The 6000-nt window shown below is 33.8% G+C and overlaps 1 protein-coding gene across 1 annotated transcript in view; it reads left to right on the top strand.

Moving 5' to 3' along the window:
* Positions 1 to 2329: 2329 nt before the first annotated feature.
* LOC120331835 (uncharacterized) overlaps positions 2330 to 6000 on the top strand; it is an 84992-nt gene continuing 81321 nt past the window's right edge. The window contains exon 1 of the mRNA XM_039398998.2: positions 2330 to 2488. The gene's annotated coding sequence lies outside the window, so the exon portion shown is untranslated. The remainder of the gene's footprint in view (positions 2489 to 6000) is intronic.

Here is a 6000-nt window from a genome sequence, read left to right as displayed (position 1 = left end):
ATTTAGCCTGTAGTAAAATTAAAAAGTTTGCTGTAAACTTGACAATTAAAAAATCAGACCGACGGTTAACGATATTGAACGGTTAACGAAAACCCATGCTTTCCAGGCTAGCACGAGGCTTGTCTTCCTGTTTAGATAGCAAGGCCTGTCCGCTTGTTGGGAGACAAATTTACGACCCAGAGTTTACGAAGTACGACTTAGATGGCCAGGGCAACCAATCTAGTCGCAATTTCGAAAGTAGAGCAGCGTTCCGCAGAACACAGTATGAGAAACGCTGGCCTAAATCATTCAAGTGTTGATTAAAGTCGGCATTTTGTGACTTTCCTTAATTACCCAACACTTTTAATTTAAATCAATTAGCATTACTTCTATTATAGAGTGTTGCTCTAATTTACAGTTTAAATTTTTGAACTTTTTGTGCATTGGATAAAGTTACTCGTAATTTTATTTCATTTTATGTTTATTTTTGACAGTAGCAGCCCTTTCCTTGCGACCAAAGTGACTTTCACTTTGCTTGCGACTAGCTGGGCTTTATGTGCCTTGGGTAAAATTACTCGTAATATTTTGCCATTTTATGTCTATTTTTGACAGTGTCAGCCCTTTCCTTGCACATAACTGCTGTGGCTTAATCGTTGCATATGTTTGGCTATCAATAAGCGGAGATAGCTTTCGCTTCCGGGGACGCAACTTTGATTTAATGCAGCGTCTTCCAAAATATGGCGTCAAATTTTAGTTGACTAATTCCCACGCAAGCTGTAGGGCAGCGCATGCGTTGATCAAAAGTTAGTCTGTGGAAATTTATTTGTGAGATAAATATGTTCAGCCATGTATACGTTTCAGAAAATGAGCCTAAGTTAGATTGAGGATCAGTAGCGCCCTCAGTGCATGATTATGAATACATTTCATATCATGAATGATTTAATTTTCGCTAATTAGTGTTTTATTGTTTTTTGGCAATACTCATTAGCCAAAAATTGGCAGCTATCCATGACGGTGTTAACTGTTGACATCCTGCGCCGTATGGGATATACAATGGCAATAACTTAGGAATTGGCGAATTTTTTGCATAAATTTAACATAAAGCTTGGTCACCTGATATTTATTGAAACTTATCCATTCGCAAAACTGAATTAAATATGGTAATACAGTAATTTTTTGTAATCACAACAGCAAATACCAACGGTATGATTAAAAAATATCGATTTAATATAAATATAATTACCAACTTCATTTCGAATGGTATGATATTTTATCCAAATGTGTGACGACTTGGATGTCCATGTCTTGAAAATGTCGCGGCATTTCAACAGATAATAAGTTAGTATTGGACATTTTTAAGTGCCCTTAGTATGCAAATTTACTTGAGAGATTCGATAATCATTTAATGCTGTCTATCTGGAAAGATTGATGAATTAGTTTTAACTTTAATTAACGCGGTGTTATCAGTGTACGCGTTGCGCAACTAACCATTTTATTGGAATTGTCTTGAAAGTTTGTATTTCGGCTTTAAAGGGACTTAATGTAATTGTTGTAGGCAAAATATATTAAACGATAATTATTTGTTAAATTAATTGCAACTAGTGTGCTAGGTGCACAACTTGTAGAAGCAATACTTCAAATTTGAGCTGATGCGCTGGCCAATCACGGACCATATACACTGATTGCGCTGAAAAATAACGCAAAATCTACATATTCGAGCATATATGTTGAAACGATTTTTAAACTAAATCCAGATGGCGAGATATTGTCTGGTTTAAGCATTAATGCGTAACTCGGGCATGGAGCGACGGTAAAAAGTTTAATCCCGCGAAGTGCGACTTTATTAGACAAAGTTCCAAGTTTCAGATTATATAACTGCTTCGCAGAAGATTCTTTCATAATTTTTTTCGTATAATATCGTCATTTCTGGTACCCGGTATTCGTATTGAATATGACAGTCTCACATTTTATATTTAGATGGTTCGTTTTCCAGGTAACATGGCGGCGACTACCTAGTATTGCTAACTATAGCACTTTCGCTAATTTCGGAGAGTTTAGAAGCAATGGAGAGTTCAGTAACAATTTGATTATAAATCAGTAAATCCAGGCACTTTTCCGAGTAATCATCTGTTTGGTTGTGAGTGATATAGTTTATGATTAATGCCAAATTCAATTTATGCGTATATTCCAAGAAAATAAGTCATTTTATTATCATAGAATTATAAAATAAACTTAAAATTGTAATCTAAATCAAATTAATACAGAAATTTCACGAATTTCGAGGTATTTTGTAACAGTAAACTACTTTCAAATCTGGCATCGTATCAACAATCTTGTTTTCTGACGTCATACAGCACTAGATAATCAATCGAGTCTTTCCTCGGCTGTTTTAGCCGGCACTCTTCGAAGCTTGCTATCTGTCAGCGTACATCGTCGGAAGTTACAATTTAGAAAAATTTTGAAGACATTTGCGGGTTCTGAAGAATATAAGAAATAAAGAGAAATTCCGGTGAGTTTATTTAATCGTTTTATTTGTTTGATAAGTCGTCTACTTGTCAAATTTTGAAGTCCTTTTTAGTTAGATGTTCGTGCCCCATGCGACACCCAAAATAACTGTCACGCAGTCACAGTGTTTGATATATAGACAATCTAATCTTTCGCTTTCAAACATGTTTAAAAGGATTATTATGGTTTCAATTTGCAAGTTTGCGAAATTTAACTCAAATTGTTACGAATTACATAATATAATATTATGTGCTTCAGGCACCAATAGAAATTCCGCGCAGCAGCGGCAAATTAATTTTTCGTTTAAAGACAGAGGTTGTCGACCATTATTCTCTCATTCAAACTTTACAAATTTCAAAAGTAAATTTCACCTTCAATATTTTTCATATTTTCACGTTTGCAAATTTCTATAATAACCTAAAGCGCAAAAAGGACAACAACAAAGGGAATTTTAATGTAGAATTGTGGATGTGAACCGTTTAAAATGATTGCGTTGATTCACATAACTACAGTTGAAACACATATCAATATTATTTTATCTCTAACCCCTCGCTAAGAACCCAAGCATGACAATATATTTAGATATGAAAACTACATATAAGCACGTATCACTTTTAAATTTTGATATTTTTGGTCTAGTACATGGTCGTAAAGTCATACTTTGCCGTTTGTAATTTGAGGTAGTAACAGCTGTATCCGGCTCGAGACAAGTTATCCCTGAATTTGTCGCATATAACATTTTCATCGCGACGTATCAAATGTCGTTTAGTTTAATTGTTGCAACGTTTGTAAATGTTGCATTGACATCTGAATGTCTAATGTTAACCTTTATTTTACCTTATAGTTTGCCACTTTTCAGCTTTTTTGTTTCGCACGTCCTTAGGATAACGGATGGAATAAACTTTGATAAAACACAATACAAGTGCGCATAGTCAACATAAAAATATCCCAATATTAAGTTATATTTTGGCGTTAAATGAAGATACCGCATTAAAAAGTCCATTTGAAATAATATGGAGCTCGTCGCCTAGTCACTTTTTTCATATCCCCATGCTATTGTTCGTTTTTCACAAGTACAGCTTGCCTATAGCCCTATTTACAGTGAAAATAAAAAAGCAAATGCTGAACACTGCGAAATGACATAATCCTCGCGAAAATATTGGTAATATACCCAATAATTCACCGTTTTGTTATATATAAGTTTAAAATAATCGGAGAAAGTTCAAGTTAGTGTCTAAAACGTAATGTATGGCTTTCACAAAATAACACGTTCAGCAGGAGACTTATTGATAGAACCGCGACCGTTTTACCCCGCCCGCCATTTTGTAGAGCGTACGCGGGCGGGTTTCAGCGGTCGTCCTTAGCGTCTGAATTACAGCACTACAGCATATTTACTAGTGTGTCTATTAATGTATAGGGTGTCCGTAAAGTCTTAAATTTCCTTAAAATTGCAAAGGGAATTTATCGACATCATGTTTTAGGCCCTCACACACGTATTGAATGAAGTAAAAATACTCAAATTACTGATTAAAAACAACAAACCTGGTTAACATATACTGCGAACTGACTTCATAACAAATTTGATACTGTAAAGGGACTTTATAGACACCCTGTATATGTAGTCATATATAATTTTAAGTTGGGCTTGGCGTTGTATTAGGTTTTGTAGCGCTTGAATTAACATTCTCAATGCTGTATATTTAACCCGCCAAAATCCAGCCCGTAAAAATGCTTGTTTACCTTAGCTCAGAAAAGAAAATCGAACTTGACAAAAAGTCCCCTGGTTTTCCCCTAAGAAATACAATAAGGCGTAATATCGTTTATATTTTTCGTGATGTAGAAACGTTCCAAGCATTAGTGGATCGTGCCGATCATTTTTAGCGAATTCTCACGCTACGTAGAACGAATATATAGCACGGAATGGCAATTTGTTTGCCTGATTTGAAGTCATTGTCAGGCAAGTCGTGACCTCCTCTTACTTTGTTCACGGAACATCGGCGTAATACTGTGTGATATACCCTGCTAAATTAGTATCAATTTTGAAGTTAATTACACCCTAATATGAGCATATTAATAAAATAAGGGCGATAGTCTTATCCAAAAACAATAATATACGTGTAAAAACAGTGAATAACCACCAAACCTCGCAAAAATGTGCAAAAACAGTGAAATACTACCCATAAATTACTAATTTTCTGATTTGGCTTTCTTTATTCTATTTGTCTTAGGTTGGGGAAAGTTAACTAGTATATTAAACACCATATGAGATACTTAGAGATTGGGGAGATAACGCATCTTGCATATCTATAACTTTTCTTAACCTAACCCTCAAAAAACCAATTAAATTAAAGTGAGTTAGTTATTGGAAAATAACAGAATATAATACCAAATTAGACGGCACCCATTCACACAGAGATTCAAGTCAACTTGCGATTTGTTTTAAATAACTTCCCATGTTCTCGAGAGTATCGGGTTACATTTCATTCATAATTTCGTGAGGAAATTGCTATTGTAGTTTCTAGACTGATCCTTATTAATAGCAATCCTATGTAGATGTGTCAGATCTTTTGTAGCCTATACAACGTCCCCGCCGCTAATGCCAAAATCTAGAAATTATCTAGTTAGGGTTGGGGTTATGAATGATTTGAAAATTTTTCCAGCGCATTCTGCATTTTTCTCTATAACCCCAACCCTAATTCCTAGAAATATGGGATCAGCTAACTAATATTGGCCATTTTATTTGAAATAACAACATATTTTGTTACTTATGATATAAGACACCATGGGTATGTATTTGTACATCAGTACATGTAACTATACTCCTAAATGAGGTTGTTTACTTTGTTGTGTGTGATTTTAAGTTTACTCTGAGCGGTTATTAATTATAAAAAGTTCATTATTAAAACAACCATTCACAAATTTGACAGGAAATTGCATGAACAGTTTCAATTGTTATTAATTTGAGTTTGGATAACTTTTGCCAGGAAATAAAGCCAGACACAACGCTAAAATTTATTTCGCAAAAGTCCCTTATAAAAAATCTAATAATTTTCAGTAATATAAATAACATTTTTCACGTTAATATATTTCTAATCCAATCCAAAAACGCCCTTTTTTCAAATATGGTATATTGTTTCGCCGTGCGCTTTATCGACATTTCGTATTTATGCGAAATTTCTCGAAATAGCTAAATATTTACTTTGATATTCTGGTAATTTTGACATTTTTTTGATTAATTTTGTCTGAGTGGATAACAGCCGAAGCACATGCGTAAATGGGAATCTTGCCAAATTTTTTAAATTTTAAATATCAAACTATACAACTTATTCATTTTAAAAACAATTTATTTTAATTTGACTGATTGAAATAGTTCAACGGACATTATGCAATATTTAAATTAATTGTACGGATAATTCTTTTTCATTGAAAATTAATTTGTAATGAAATTAATTTTTTTTTACCCGCATGGGTGACTTTTTAAACATAAACTGTCAGATTCAAATTCTATGCTTGCTG

The sequence above is a fragment of the Styela clava genome, chromosome 6 (assembly GCF_964204865.1).
Source record: "Styela clava chromosome 6, kaStyClav1.hap1.2, whole genome shotgun sequence".
NCBI classification, from domain to species: Eukaryota; Metazoa; Chordata; class Ascidiacea; order Stolidobranchia; family Styelidae; genus Styela; species Styela clava.
Note: the sequence above shows the minus strand (reverse complement) of the source record. Positions and strands in the feature narration are given on the sequence as shown.